Raw genomic sequence first — 16,334 nt, 5'->3', positions numbered from 1 at the left:
TAATTACTTATTAAAAAAAATTTGAAGTTCCCCATAGTGACCTCTCTCTCTTGAAATCAAGTTTATCAACTGTTTCAATGTCCCCATTTTCTGTGTGTGTGTGTTTGGAGGCTAAGCTTGCTGATACCATGTGTGTGTGTGTTTGGAGGCTAAGCTTGCTGATACCATGTGTGTGTGTGTGTGTGTGTGTTTGAAGGCTAAACTTGCTGATACCCTGTGTGTGTGTGTGTTTGGAGGCTAAGCTTGCTGATACCGTGTGTGTCTGTGTTTGGAGGCTAAGCTTGCTGATACCATGTATGTGTGTGTGTGTTTGGAGGCTAAGCTTGCTGATACTGTTTGTGTGTGTGTGTGTGTGTTTAGAGGCTAAGCTTGATGATACCATGTGTGTATTTGGAGGCTAAGCTTGCTGATACCATGTGTGTGTGTGTTTGGAGGCTAAGCTTGCTGATACCATGTGTGTGTGTGTGTTTGGAGGCTAAGTTTGCTGATACCATGTGTGTGTGTGTGTTTGGAGGCTAAGTTTGCTAACACCGTGTGTGTACTCACCTGTTTAAATAATAATAGGGGTGTGTACCACCTCTGGTGCAATTGTAGGGACCCACAGCCTTGAAGAAAATAGAGTATTCAGAGAAGACCTTGTGGATTCTCACTGAACACTAATCTTTTCTTCTCCTATCACCCCTCTTATTTTGTTTTATGCTGTATTCTATTATATATCATATAAATACATAGCCAAATGGCAATATTTATTATGTCTATACAAAAAGAAGACATCCACTTTATTTTTTTCTCTCCTTTGTTTCTATGTGGATTTTGTTGTGACTAATGATTCTCCTCCTTCCCATCAACAGGTCTTCCTCACTGGGCTTGCTCGGCTTTTGTGTTACTGTGAGGGTGCCATCATCGTTTACCCTTCAAGACTGACTCATGCTGGCATTGCATTTGTGGACTTCCCTTCACAGTAAACAGTCCTTCTCCATATGGTGATTGTCCAGGGCAAGCAGGGTGTGACTGCCATCTTGGAGAAGCAGAGTCTTTTAATATGAAGAATCTTCCGTCTTCTCTACTTACGCCAGCTTGTGCCGGCCTTGCATTCTTGTTACTTCATGGCCCTTGGGCCTTTTTTATTTATTTTACATAATAAATTTTTTTATTAATACCCGTGTTTCACAAGAGATCCTTAACATTTTAAGCACCAATTGTATTGACTAATGTACGTCTTGTAACCTTTAAGACATAAATAGACAAGACATAGATAAATGAGTGAGTAATACTGAGTGACTAGGTTAGGGCGAGGAACATAGTTCAGTGTCTGGCTTTGGAAGAATGCCTACTGTTTTAGAAACCTTATTGCCATGATCATAATCGTATGGGTTAAAAAGCATTTGTTGTCACTCCTACACTGTGGCTTGTTGAGCTTGAAACCTTTGCTCCTTGTTCGTGTTACATCTGACCTTTTGAAGAAATTGTATGAATCAATATCCTCCAAATTGTTCAGTATTTTAAAGGTTTCGCTCTATTACTCTCTCATTTGCATATATCTAAGCATATAGATTAGATATAGATTTAGATTAGATTTTTTAGTCAGGTAAAGGTACATACATTGCAGATGAGTTACAAAGGGAAAGACATTGACTAGAGTTCACTAGCTCTATTGGAAGAGAAACGTCTGCAAGACAAGTGTGGGCAAAAATTAAGGTAGCAGCGGCTCACAACGACCCCCAACGGCTTCATTTTGTATCTTCTCCAACTTGCCCATCCTACCTTTACCAAAACAAGAAATGACAGGTGCAGCATAATCAATAAGAAATCTTACAGTACTCAAGTACATCATTCGTAGCACTTGGACTCCCACTCCTTTCCACAGCATGCCAAGGCCTTCAGAGGTCGTAATCTCTTCCGACATTGACTCAACAGTCTGTTCATCTCAGTTTCCAAACTCTCATAGGTATATCCAACATATATGCCTAAATATTTATATATATTAACTCTATATTTTTACCGTTTATTTCCAATATAATGGGCCTCCGACTTCTACATTCAAACTTTAGTTTTGTCTTCATTAACCACTAGTCCCATGTGGTGACACTGGTTTCCGAAATTGTCCAACACTGTTTGAATCTTTGAAATATCTTTGCCCTGAAACAAAATATCATCAGCATATATGATTGGAGTTACCCAATTTGAGTATTTCTCAGATGCTATCTTATTCATTAGTACATTAAACAGGGTGAGACTCAACACTCCTCCCTGAGGTGTGCAGAGTTCTTGACCTTGATACCTTGAACCTTGAACCATACAACCTTGATACCACACCTGAGCCTTCCTTTCCTGAAGATAATCCCCTATCCAGCGCAATAATCTCCCTTCAACACCAAGACCAGCTAATTCATATAAAATAACCTCTTTGTTGGCTTTATCAAAAGCTCCTTATAAATCAATAAAAATTCTATAATAATCATTACCATTAGCTAGACATTTAATAATACAGTCAGAGGTACTTTTTCCTCTGAGGAACCCGAAAAATTACTAGACAGCTGATCACCTATTATATACAAAAGTTTATTTAAAATGATCCTCTCCATCATTTTACAAAAACACGAGGTTAAAGACACAGGTCTGTACTCTCCATTGGCTTTAGGGATAAGGATGATCATAGTTCTTTTTCATTTACTGGGAATTCTGCCCTCTTTATAACTAATATTAAAGAGGTCTAACAGCGGGCTTTTCGTCATAATGGCAAGTTCATTAAGTATTTCATAAGTTACTCCATCCTCCCCAGGGGGCGGTAGATTTCCCAACTTTAATCGCCGTTATTAGTTCTTCTCTGGTAATACCTGTGCAAGTGACATCACCACTGTTACCTGCTGTAAGTATAAAATCCTTTCTTAGATCTTTCCAAGAATCAAACGACTCTCTCGTTACAGCGGGTAATTAAATGAACTAAGTTTGGCAGCTTCCGCCCATTTATTTACGAGACCTTTTGCAATTCCTTACGGGTCAGGATGTGCAACAAAATTATGCTTTTTACCCCTTATTTCATTTATGTCTTGCCAGATTTCCTTCAAGTTTGTTACTCCCAACTTTCTCTGCAAACTCCTGCCAATACTTGCTCCAAATTTCCTTTCTCTTCTCCGCACACTTTTCTGGGGGGATGCTTTTCTATACCAGATGTTTTCCGGTTCAATGTTGCATTAAATACATCTACCTCCTTAATTAAATCTTAATAAAATGCTTCTGCCGAAACTGGCTTATAAGTATCATACCAAGACTTAATATGACCAACAAGACCCCTTAATTCTCCCTTATTAAACTTTAAGCTTTTCCTCTGAAGGCAGGCATGCTTTTTATCTAGTTTAAGCTGTATTTGTAATGCAAAATCTCTTAGCATTTCATCCACAGTAAGACAATTCTCCTCTATGCCCTCAGCATTTATCAAACAAGCATAATCTAATCTCCCTCCCCTCAGATGAGTAGGAGAGGGCTCGCCCAGCAGCTGAACATCTTCATGTTCAACATGTTCATCTTCATGTTCAGAATGTTACCATCCCTATCCCCAGTTTCCTGGAGTGCTGCTATGTTAATATTCTCTCTAAGAGTATAATAGTGTACATCCACCGCTCTAGTTTTTAATCCATTAACGTTCCAAGATAATATTATCAATCTACTTTCATCCATGAACTCCGTAATATTTTTTCTTTCTCCTCACTTGCACAACTACTACTAACATCGAAGGTAATAGTATTCATATCTATTTTCTTTGTTATTTCTGTATACCTTTTTACTTTAACGAAGGTACCCCCCAGGTGTAGGGAGGAATGATCTTTTCCAGGTATATTTTGAAAATCAGCATCGTTTTGCCACGTACCGCTTCGGTGGGTAGGCGGTTCCATGAGTTAATAACTCTGTGGGTGAAAAAGTATCTCCTGTAACTGGTAACTGGCTATTCAGACAAAGGACTTCGGGTAGATGTAGTTTACATGGACCTGAACAACGGTCGTAGTCTGCTACATGTCTGCTCTGTGTCGAGGCTGTATATATCGTCTTGGGTCGATTAGAACTGTACACGCCGAGTGCTACATTCTTGACTGGAGATTGTACTGTGTGCTATTCGATTGATTGATGAAGATTAAGCCACCCAAGAGGTGACACGGGCATGAATACCCCGTAAGTGGTGGCCCTTTTGAGCCATTACCAATATCAAGAGCTGATACTGGAGATCTGTGGAGGTGCGACTGCACCCTGCGTGACGGGAGATGTCTCCCGTGTGGTGTGTGATTGATAAAGATTAAGCCACCCAAAAAGGTGGCACGGGCATGAATAGCCCGTAAACAGTGTGGTGTGTGCTATTTTGATTTATTTATAAAGATTAAGCCACCCAAGAGGTGGCACGGGCATGAATAGCCCGTAATGTGCTATTCTCAAGTCGCTTGCTTATGTACGGTGACGACACCTCACAGTAAGATATAGAAGGGTGGAAAACCGTTACCTGTAAATAGGGATAGGATTAATGCTTGTGTAATTAGTTATGCCATTATGATGATGAGATAATGGAATATAAGGATTACTCCATCACTACATCACCTTCAACTATTACTAGGGGAACTATTCCATGGTCCAGCGATTTTCTGAAAAGGAGTTTCACTGGCAAGCATAGTGAATTAAGAGCATAAGAATAAAGGTAACTGCAGAAGGCCTATTGGCCCATACGAGGCAGCTCCTATCTATAACCACCCAAACCCACTCATATACATGTCCAACCCACGCTTGAAACAATCGAGGGACCCAACCTCCACCACGTTACGCGGTAATTGGTTCCACAAATCAACAACCCTGTTGCCAAACCAGTATTTACCCAAGTCTTTCCTAAATCTAAACTTATCCAATTTATACCCATTGTTTTGTGTTCTGTCATGTGTTGATACTTTTAATACCCTACTAATATCCCCTTTGTTATGTCCATTCATCCACTTGTAAACCTCTATCATGTCACCCCTAACTCTTCGCTTTTCCAGTGAATGCAATTTAAGCTTTGTTAATCTTTCTTCATATAAAAGATTTCTATTTTGGGGAATTAACTTAGTCACCCTACTCTAGACACGTTCAAGTGAATTTATATTCATTCTATAATATGGCGACCAAAACTGAACTGCATAATGTAAATGGGGCCCAACCAGAGCAAGATATAGCTGAAGAACCACACCAGGTGTCTTGTTACTAACACTTCGATTAATAAATCCCAGTGTCCTATTTGCCTTATTACGAGCATTCATGCATTGATCCTTTTGTTTTAAATTCTTGCTAATCATAACTCCCAGATCCCTTTCACAATCCGACTTCGCAATCTCAACACCATCTAGCTCGTATCTTGTAACTATCATCATTACCTAGTCTCAAAACTTTACATTTATCAGCATTAAACTGCATCTGTCAATCTTTTGACCATTTCAAAACCCTATTTAGATCAACTTGAAGTGATAGTGAGTCTTCTTCCGTGTTAATTTCCCTACCTATTTTTGTATCATCTGCAAATTTGCAAATGTTGCTACTCAACATAAGAACACAAGAACACAAGAACAAAGGCAACTGCAGAAGGCCCACCGGCCCATACGAGGCAGCTCCTACCTACAACCACCCAATTAATTTGCCAGTTCCTTTACGACTTGGGACTTAAATCCATTTACACTTTGGGCTTCTGAGTCTTTTAGTTTGTCAATGCTCTTCCTGATTGTGTCGCGTGTAATTGGTATTTCTCTTAATTCATTCTCCTTACCTCCGACAAACATTTGTGTTGGTGATGGGATGTCATTCAAGCTTTCTAGTGTGAACACTGATGTTAGGTATTCATTGAGAGTGTTTGCCGCCCTTTTATCATGCAACTTAAAATTGTTAGTCTCATCTTTTATGGGTCCTACGGAGTCAGTTCTTTGTTTGGGTTTTACTTCGTATATACTTGCCCGAAACGCTATGCGTATTAGTGGCTTTAGGTATTGTATTTTAAATTTTAAAATTTTGCCCCGAGGTGCGAGTTTATTGGGAGTACTTAGCTGTATCATTAGCAAGGTAATTAACTATAGTTTGCTGTCCTCCGTCCTTTAACAAATCCATTGACCCCTCCCCTAACCTGCCTATTTTGTGCAATAGTCGGTTTAGGATGATCCTTTCAAGCATCTTCCAAGTGCATTACATGAGACTGATAGGTCTATAATTGCCAGGGTCATTGGGTTTCGGTATTGGGACCATTATTGCATGTTTCCATTGTGTGGGCAACACTCCACATAGGAATGACTTGTTAAACAGGTGGAGTAGTGGATTGCCAGACACTTCACACAGTGCACCGAGTATGTCGTAGGTGACGCCATCTTCACCAGGTGCTGTACTTTTACCCTTTTCATAGCCCCCTTTACTTCCTTGGCTGTAATTGGTTCCCCATACTCGTCATCACTAGATTGTGCTCTTGTTATCCTAATCCTTCTGTCATTATGTCGGAGGAGCTGTTCCCTGCTTACTTCTGCAGGGAGGGAGGAGGATGATGCTGCATCACTCCACTTGTGAATTAGTTCTTCAGCCTTACCCTGGGGGTCGTTGTGAGCCGCAGGCCGGGCTCTGCTCCCCTTAGCTACCTTAATTTTTGCCCACACTTGTCTTGCAGACGTTTCTCTTCCAATAGAGCTAGTGAACTCTAGTCATTGTCTTTCCCTTTGTAACTCATCTGCAATGTATGTACCTTTACCTGACTAAAAAATCTAATCTAAATCTATATCTAATCTATATGCTTAGATATATGCAAATGAGAGAGTAATAGAGCGAAACCTTTAAAATACTGAACAATTTGGAGGATATTGATTCATACAATTTCTTCAAAAGGTCAGATGTAACACGAACAAGGAGCAAAGGTTTCAAGCTCAACAAGCCACAGTGTAGGAGTGACAACAAATGCTTTTTAACCCATACGATTATGATCATGGCAATAAGGTTTCTAAAACAGTAGGCATTCTTCCAAAGCCAGACACTGTACTATGTTCCTCGCCCTAACCTAGTCACTCAGTATTATTCACTCATTTATCTATGTCTTGTCTATTTATGTCTTAAAGGTTACAAGACGTACATTAGTCAATACAATTGGTGCTTAAAATGTTAAGGATCTCTTGTGAAACACGGGTATTAATAAAAAAATTTATTATGTAAAATAAATAAAAAAGGCCCAAGGGCCATGAAGTAACAAGAATGCAAGGCCGGCACAAGCTGGCGTAAGTAGAGAAGACGGAAGATTCTTCATATTAAAAGACTCTGCTTCTCCAAGATGGCAGTCACACCCTGCTTGCCCTGGACAATCACCATATGGAGAAGGACTGTTTACTGTGAAGGGAAGTCCACAAATGCAATGCCAGCATGAGTCAGTCTTGAAGGGTAAACGATGATGGCACCCTCACAGTAACACAAAAGCCGAGCAAGCCCAGTGAGGAAGACCTGTTGATGGGAAGGAGGAGAATCATTAGTCACAACAAAATCCACATAGAAACAAAGGAGAGAAAAAAAATAAAGTGGATGTCTTCTTTTTGTATAGACATAATAAATATTGCCATTTGGCTATGTATTTATATGATATATAATAGAATACAGCATAAAACAAAATAAGAGGGGTGATAGGAGAAGAAAAGATTAGTGTTCAGTGAGAATCCACAAGGTCTTCTCTGAATACTCTATTTACTTCAAGGCTGTGGGTCCCTACAATTGCACCAGAGGTGGTACACACCCCTATTATTATTTAAACAGGTGAGTACACACACGGTGTTAGCAAACTTAGCCTCCAAACACACACACACACATGGTATCAGCAAACTTAGCCTCCAAACACACACACACACATGGTATCAGCAAACTTAGCCTCCAAACACACACACACACATGGTATCAGCAAGCTTAGCCTCCAAACACACACACACACACACATGGTATCAGCAAACTTAGCCTCCAAACACACACACACACATGGTATCAGCAAGCTTAGCCTCCAAACACACACACACATGGTATCAGCAAGCTTAGCCTCCAAATACACACATGGTATCATCAAGCTTAGCCTCTAAACACACACACACACACACAAACAGTATCAGCAAGCTTAGCCTCCAAACACACACACACATACATGGTATCAGCAAGCTTAGCCTCCAAACACAGACACACACGGTATCAGCAAGCTTAGCCTCCAAACACACACACACACATGGTATCAGCAAGCTTAGCCTCCAAACACACACACACACACACACACATGGTATCAGCAAGCTTAGCCTCCAAACACACACACACAGAAAATGGGGACATTGAAACAGTTGATAAACTTGATTTCAAGAGAGAGAGGTCACTATGGGGAACTTCAAATTATTTTACTAAGTAATTAGGCAGACTTGTTGCTAGACAGGGAATTAAATTAAATGTATGCCAAATTTGGCAAAATATACAATGAAGGCACACAAACATTCATACCAAAACAGAGATGCAGGGCCAGAAAACAGGATTGGTTCAACAGAAATTGAGAGAGGGCCACAGACCAAAAGACACAAAAATGGAATGAAAGACATTGAAAAACTACAAGCAGATGTCAACAAAGTTTTCGATTGGGCAGCAGAAAATAACATGATGTTTAACAGTGATAAATTTCAGGCATGGCAAAAATGAGGATCTGAAACATAATACAGGGTACAAAACACAATCGAATCTTCCCATAGTAGAAAAACAGCATGTCAAGGATTTGGGAATAATGATGTCCGACGATCTAATGTTTAGGGAGCATAACCAAGCAAATATTGCGTCGGCCAGAAAAATGATCGGATGGATTATGAGAACTTTCAAATCCAGGGATCCCATCACAATGGTTGTACTCTTCAAGTCACTTATGTTGTCCCGTCTCGAGTACTGCTCAGTATTCACTTTCCCCTTCAGAGCACGGTTGCACGGTTGTTCCTGCCGGAACAACCGTGGACATCTTCAGGAGAAAACTGGACTGTTTTCTAAGAGAAGTTCCGGATCAGCCGGGATGTTGTGGGTATGTGGCCCTGCGGGCCGCTCCAAGCAACAGCCTGGTGGACCAAACTCTCACAAGTCGAGCCTGGCCTCGGGCCGGGCTTGGGGAGTAGAAGAGCAGAACCCCATCAAGCAGGTATCAAAATAGAAAGAAGCCAAACCCCCAATCATACCAGCGATACAAAGATGCGAGAAACAACAATACAGCAGTAAGGGAAGAGGCAGAAAGAAATTTTTAAAAAGGGATAATGGATAAATGTAAAACAGAACTGGGCCTATTCTACAAATTCATAAACAACAAATTGCAGGTAAAGGATAATATCCAGAGGTTGAAAATAGGAAACAGATTCACAGAAAATGATAATGCAACGTGTGAAACATTAAACCAAAAGTTCCAAAGTGTGTTTATACAAAATGAAATCTTAAGAAAACCAGACACAATAAGAATTTCTGAGAACATCATAGAGCGTATAGAGGTGTCTAGAGATGAAGTGGAAAATATGCTAAAGTAGCTAAGTAAGAACAAAGCAGTTGGTCCAGATGGAGTTTCACCATGGGTTCTGAGAGAATGTGCATCTGAGCTCAGCCTTCCACTTCACCTGATCTTTCAGGCATCCCTGTGTATAGGAGTCATAACAAACATGTGGAAAAAGGCTAACATAGTTCCAATCTACAAAAGTGGCAACAGGGAAGACCCCACCTCTCTCAGTTATAGACCTGAGTCATTGACAAGTGTAACAGTGAAAGGATTGAAAAAAAAAAAAATAATAAAAACTAAATGGGTAGAACACCTTGAGAGAAATTATATAATATCACACAGACAGTATTGTTTTCGATCTGGAAGATCCTGTGTATCGAATTTACTCAGTTTCTATGATTGAGCCACAGAGATTTTAAAGGAAAAAGGTAGTTGGGTTGACTGCATCTATCTAGACATAAAAAAGGCTTTCGACAGAGTTCCACATAAGAGGTTGTTCTGGAAACTAGAAAATTTTGGATGGGTGACAGGTAAGCTTCTAACATGGATGAAAAATTTTCTGACTGATAGAAAAATGAGGGCAGTAATCAGAGGCAATCGGACTGGAGAAGTGTCACAAGTGGAGTACCACAGTACATGCACCAGAAATGTTCATTGTCTACATAAATGATCTACCAGTAGGAATACAGAATTATATAAACATGTTTGCTGATGATGCTAAGATAATGGGATGGATAAGAAATTTAGATGATTGTCATGCCCTTCAAGAAGACCTGGACAAAATAAGTATATGGAGCACCACTTGGCAAATAAAATTTAATGTGAATAAATGCCATGTTATGGAATGTGGAATAGAACATAGATCCCACACAACCTACATATTATGTGAGAAATCTTTATATAATTCTGATAAAAGAAAGAGGTCTAGGGTTGATTCTAGATAGAAAACTATCACTTGAGGCCCACATAAAGAACGTTGTGTGAGGAGCCTATGCCACGCTTTCTAACTTCAGAATTTTGTTTAAATACATGGATGGCGAAATACTAAAGAAATCGTTCACGAGTTTTGTTCGGCCAAGGCTAGAATATGCAGCGGTTGTTTGGTGCCCATATCTTAAGAAGCACATCAACAAACTGGAAAAGGTGCAAAGACATGCTACTAAGTGGCTCCCAGAACTAAAGGGCAAGAGCTATGTGGAGAGGTCAGAGGCATTAAATATGCCAAAACTAGAAGACAACAAAAAGAGGTGATAAAATCACTATGTACAAAATAGTAACAGGAATTGATAAAATCAATAGGGAAGATTTCCCTAGACCTGGAACTTCAAGAACAAAAGGTCATAGATTTAAACTAACTAAACAAAGATGCCAAAGAAATATAAAAAAATTTCCTTTCGCATACAGAGTGGTACACGGTTGGAACAAGTTAAGTGAGAAGGTGGTGGCGGCCAAGACCGTCAGTAGTTTCAAAGCATTATGTGACAAAGATTGCTGGGTAGACGGGACACCACGAGCGTAGCTCTAATCCTGTAACTACACTTAGGTAACTACATTTGGTGTCAGCAAGCTTACCGTCGAAACACACACAAACAGCCTGCCTATTATTCATGGCCTTCTCTGAGTACTCTCTATTTTCTTCTCTGAGGCTATGGGTCCCTAATCTTGCACCAGAGGTGGTACAACTTTTAAGTTTTTAACTACTGCACTGAGCACCTGATTTTGGCAAAGACTTCTTAGTGCAATTGTCAAGGACATAGTTCTGGTATTTTTTTGTTTATAAATATTCAGGTATAGTTAATGTCAAAATGTTTCAAAACTCAACAATTTATATTTCAAAACAAAAAAAGTAATGAAAACATTACAAAACATTAAAATATAGCCTAATTAATTTTTTAATAAAATAGCACAACTCTCAGAATGTCTGAAGGTGCTTTGAGCAATGAAGTAGTTAATTTTATATATATAATATATATTTACCTGTGACTACTGCTTAGCAAAAATTTGATCTCTGTGAAAATTGGTCTCGTCATTGCTAGGAGATATTTTAAGACCATGATTTGCTGTGGATGGCACTGTAGTCTTCAAGTCATCAATCTAAAAATAGAGGTAATCTTTTAAAATGTAAATTTTGTATAAAAAAATATGCAAAAATAAATTGCAAGAATAATATGAAGTTATTATACAATTTTTGTTTAATTATTTAAATATTTGTGAGACATTATTAAGAAATGTATGAAGTACAGATTCTCTAAGACCTGATATGTATCTGCTTATGTTCCACCACATTACATTCAGGGCTGAAGAGAAAACACAGCCAGTAAGGTAATGATCACTTAGGATGGACTGGGATGCTACATGTAGGTTGGGGCTAAGCTGCGTGAGGCTAGGATGCCCAGCCTGCCTTGTCTAGGCTGGGCTGGGCTAGGCAACACTAGGAAGGAGTCAACAAATCTCTGGAGTGCCTTACTTTTCCTGATATCCTTAAAAAAGCAAGAATGATGCCATTTTATAAAGGAGGCGAGACAGCAGAAATAAACAATTAGAGAAAAATATCAAATCTACTTATACTTTCAAAAATATTTGATTTTTTTTTTTACAAACATCTCTTCCTACTTTGTAAAATTCAACATGAATACAAACACACACACACATCCCTAGGAAGCAGCCCATAGCAGCTATCTAACTCCCAGGTACTTATTTACTGTTAGGTGAACCAGATATAGAGAATAACCACAAAATCTTGTAAAGCCACTAGTACACGCAGCATTTCAGGCAGGATATATAATATTAATATTATATATATATATATATATATATATATATATATATATATATATATATATATATATATATATATATATATATATATAACTGAAAACTCACACCCCAGAAGTGACTCGAACCCATATGCTATGCCCAAGATTACCATCCGAGTGCCAGCGGGGAAGTGGGTCAAATAGCCTCGACTATCACTTCCTTATGTCTGGTCGTGATGGTCAAGCGGATTAAGGAGTCCCTGTACATACCAGTTGCGTTGCTCCTGGCAGTATTGGGTTCGAGTCACTTCTGGGGTGTGAGTTTTCAGTTGCATATTGTCCTGGGGACCATTCAGGCTTGTTCGCATTTGTGTTCCTCACGTGTTGCCCCAAAAATGTGGTGATTTGATAAAATGCTATGCCCAAGATTACCATCCGAGTGCCGGCGGGGAAGTGGGTCAAATAGCCTCGGCTATCACTTCCTTATGTCTGGTCGTGATGGTCAAGCGGATTAAGGCGTCCCTGTACATACCAGTTGCGTTGCTCCTGGCAGTATGGGTTCGAGTCACTTCTGGGGTGTGAGTTTTCAGTTGCATATTGTCCTGGGGACCATTCAGGCTTGTTCGCATATATATATATATATATATATATATATATATATATATATATATATATATATATATATATATATATATATATATATATATATATATATATATGAATACATACATACGGGACAAAGAGCCAGAGCTCAACCACCGCAAGCACAACTAGGTGAGTACACACACACACACATTATATATATATATATATATATATATATATATATATATATATATATATATATATATATATATATATATATATATATATATATATGAGTGTCAGACGATGGAGGAATGATTTTTTTTAATTTAATTTATATAAAAAATTATTCCTTCTGAAGATGTATTAATATATGAAAGTACTTAAGGAAATTCCTGTTTCAATTCTTCCTCCGTGGTCTGACACTGTCACATTTTTCATCAAGTGTTAATTTTTGTGATTTACACACACGTGGCATGTTTACACACACATTATTTATATTATATATATATATATATATATATATATATATATATATATATATATATATATATATATATATATATATATATTTATATATATATATATATATATATATATATATATTATTAAATATGACCGAAAAAGTAAGATTAATAATTCTAACACGAATTTTCTCAATCTTTTGTACATTACGCTTCACTGTTGGAGGTAAATCAAAAATCACTTCTCCAAAATTCATTTTTATTTTATATAAAAAAAAAATGAATTTTGGAGAAGTGATTTTTGATTTACCTCCAACAGTGAAGCGTAATGTACGAAAGATTGAGAAAATTCGTGTTAGAATTATTAATCTTACTTTTTCGGTCATATTTAATAATATATGTCTACAGGAAAGACTGCTACAAAAATATACTAATATATATATATATATATATATATATATATATATATATATATATATATATATATATATATATATGTCTATATATATATATATGTCGTACCTAATAGCCAGAACGCACTTCTCTGCCTACTATGCAAGGCCCGATTTGCCTAATAAGCCAAGTTTTCATGAATTAATTGTTTTTCGACTACCTAACCTACCTAACCAAACGTAACCTAACTTTTTCAGCTACCTAACCTAACCTAACCTAACCTAAAAAGATAGGTTAGGTTAGGTTAGGTTAGGTAGGGTTGGTTTGGTTTGGTCATATATTTACGTTAATTTTAACTCCAATAAAAAAATATTGACCTCATACATAATGAAATGGGTAGCTTTATCATCTCATAAGAAAAAAAATTGAGAAAATATAATAATTCAGGAAAACTTGGCTTATTAGGCAAATCAGGCCTTGCAGTGTAGGCCGAGAAGTGCGTTCTGGCTACTAGGTACGACATATATATATATATATATATATATATATATATATATATATATATATATATATATATATATATATATATATATATATATATATATATATATGTCGTACATATATATATATATATATATGTCGTACATATATATATATATATATATATATATATGTCGTACATATATATATATATATATATGTCGTACATATATATATATATATATATATATATATATATATATATATATATATATATATATATATATATATATATATATATATATATATTATATATATATATATATATATATATATATATGTACGACATATATATATATATATATATGTACGACATATATATATATATATATATATATATATATGTACGACATATATATATATATATATATGTACGACATATATATATATATATATATATATATATATATATATATATATATATATATATATATATATATATATATATATATGTCGTACCTAGTAGCCAGAACGCACTTCTCGGCCTACACGGCAAGGCCTGATTTGCCTAATAAGCCAAGTTTTCCTGAATTATTATATTTTCTCAATTTTTTTTCTTATGAGATGATAAAGCTACCCATTTCATTATGTATGAGGTCAATATTTTTTTATTGGAGTTAAAATTAACGTAGATATATGACCGAACCTAACCAACCCTACCTAACCTAACCTAACCTATCTTTATAGGTTAGGTTAGGTTAGGTAGCCGAAAACGTTAGGTTAGGTTAGGTTAGGTAGGTTAGGTAGTCGAAAAACCATTAATTCATAAAAACTTGGCTTATTAGGCAAATCGGGCTTTGCATAGTAGGCTCAGAAGGGCGTTCTGGCTACTAGGTACGACATATATATATATATATATATATATATATATATATATATATATATATATTATATATATATATATCTATATATATATATATCTATATATATATATATCTATATATATATATATATATATATATATACATATATATATGGAACCCTCAACCCTATAAGTGGAGGGTTCCTACAAACTCAACCAGAGGTGGTACCCTCTATATATTAATAAAAAGGCAAGGCTATGCTAAATCTTGGCAGGGATTGGCTTGGCTAAGCTGGTCAGGGCTTGGCTAGGGTAGGAAGGACTGGTCATGTTTAAAAGCAAGGCAGGGTTAGGCTAGGCAAGACTAGGTAAGGGTATACTGGGATAGGCTTGGCTACGGTAGGCTAGGAAGAGGTAAACTAGGATAAGCAAGGCTGTGCAAGCACTATGCACAGCTAGAATGAACTATGCTAAGATGGTTTAAGCTGGGCTAGGTTAGGATAAGCTGAGTCATGCAGGGCCCCGATTGACCAGTGGAGTCTAATAGTCTAACCTTCTAGCTAGTTTGCTGACCTAAGAGTGTAAATGCCTAGCCCCTAACCTGAGATATATACAAGAGTTGTTACATTCTTGTACAGCCACTAGTACGAGTAGCGTTTCGGGCAGGTCCCTGGAATACGATCCCCGCCGCGAAGAATCGTTTTTTCATCCAAGTACACATTTTACTGTTGCGTTAAACAGATGCTACAGTTAAGGAATTGCGCCCAGTAAATCCTCCCCGGCCAGGATACGAACCCATGACATAGCGCTCGCGGAACGCCAGGCGAGTGTCCTACCACTACACCACCTGCTGCAATATTATTATAAAAGAAATATTACTTATTATAATCGTAAATACTAAATACCTGTTGTGTTGATTTAGGGGCGACGACGATCGTGGGATCGGATGCGAGCCACAGGTGGCCTACACCATGCTTTCTAAGGCGTCCCTCTCATAACAAAAACAAATCCGTGCATTCATACACAAACAGAGATCCCGTGGTTATGCGAATACTTGCAATTCTTTTACTTAAAATAATAACAATTAGATTAATAATAATTAACATAATTTTTACTCAAGATTCATAAAAATCATTAATACTGTTTTCAAAGAAGATTTTTAAGACATCTAAAAACAGATATACAGACTTTGTGTGATATTTATTTCAACATTATATATTAATAGAATGTTGTAACTATTATTTTTAAATATTAGGTAGTTTCCAGCTACGTATATCGCATATAAA

At 37.1% G+C, this 16,334-nt stretch overlaps 1 long non-coding RNA gene across 1 annotated transcript; it reads right to left on the bottom strand.

Moving 5' to 3' along the window:
• Positions 1–7,203: 7,203 nt before the first annotated feature.
• On the bottom strand, positions 7,204–16,069 carry LOC138353890 (uncharacterized). The gene is made up of 3 exons (XR_011223309.1): positions 15,954–16,069; positions 11,486–11,602; positions 7,204–7,470 (listed from the first exon to the last, which is right to left on the bottom strand). It is a non-coding gene; the product is annotated as an uncharacterized lncRNA (long non-coding RNA).
• Positions 16,070–16,334: the final 265 nt, after the last annotated feature.

This window comes from Procambarus clarkii, chromosome 60, assembly GCF_040958095.1.
Source record: "Procambarus clarkii isolate CNS0578487 chromosome 60, FALCON_Pclarkii_2.0, whole genome shotgun sequence".
NCBI classification, from domain to species: Eukaryota; Metazoa; Arthropoda; class Malacostraca; order Decapoda; family Cambaridae; genus Procambarus; species Procambarus clarkii.
The sequence above is the reverse complement of the archived record's forward strand: the minus strand, read 5'-3'. Positions and strand labels throughout refer to the sequence as shown.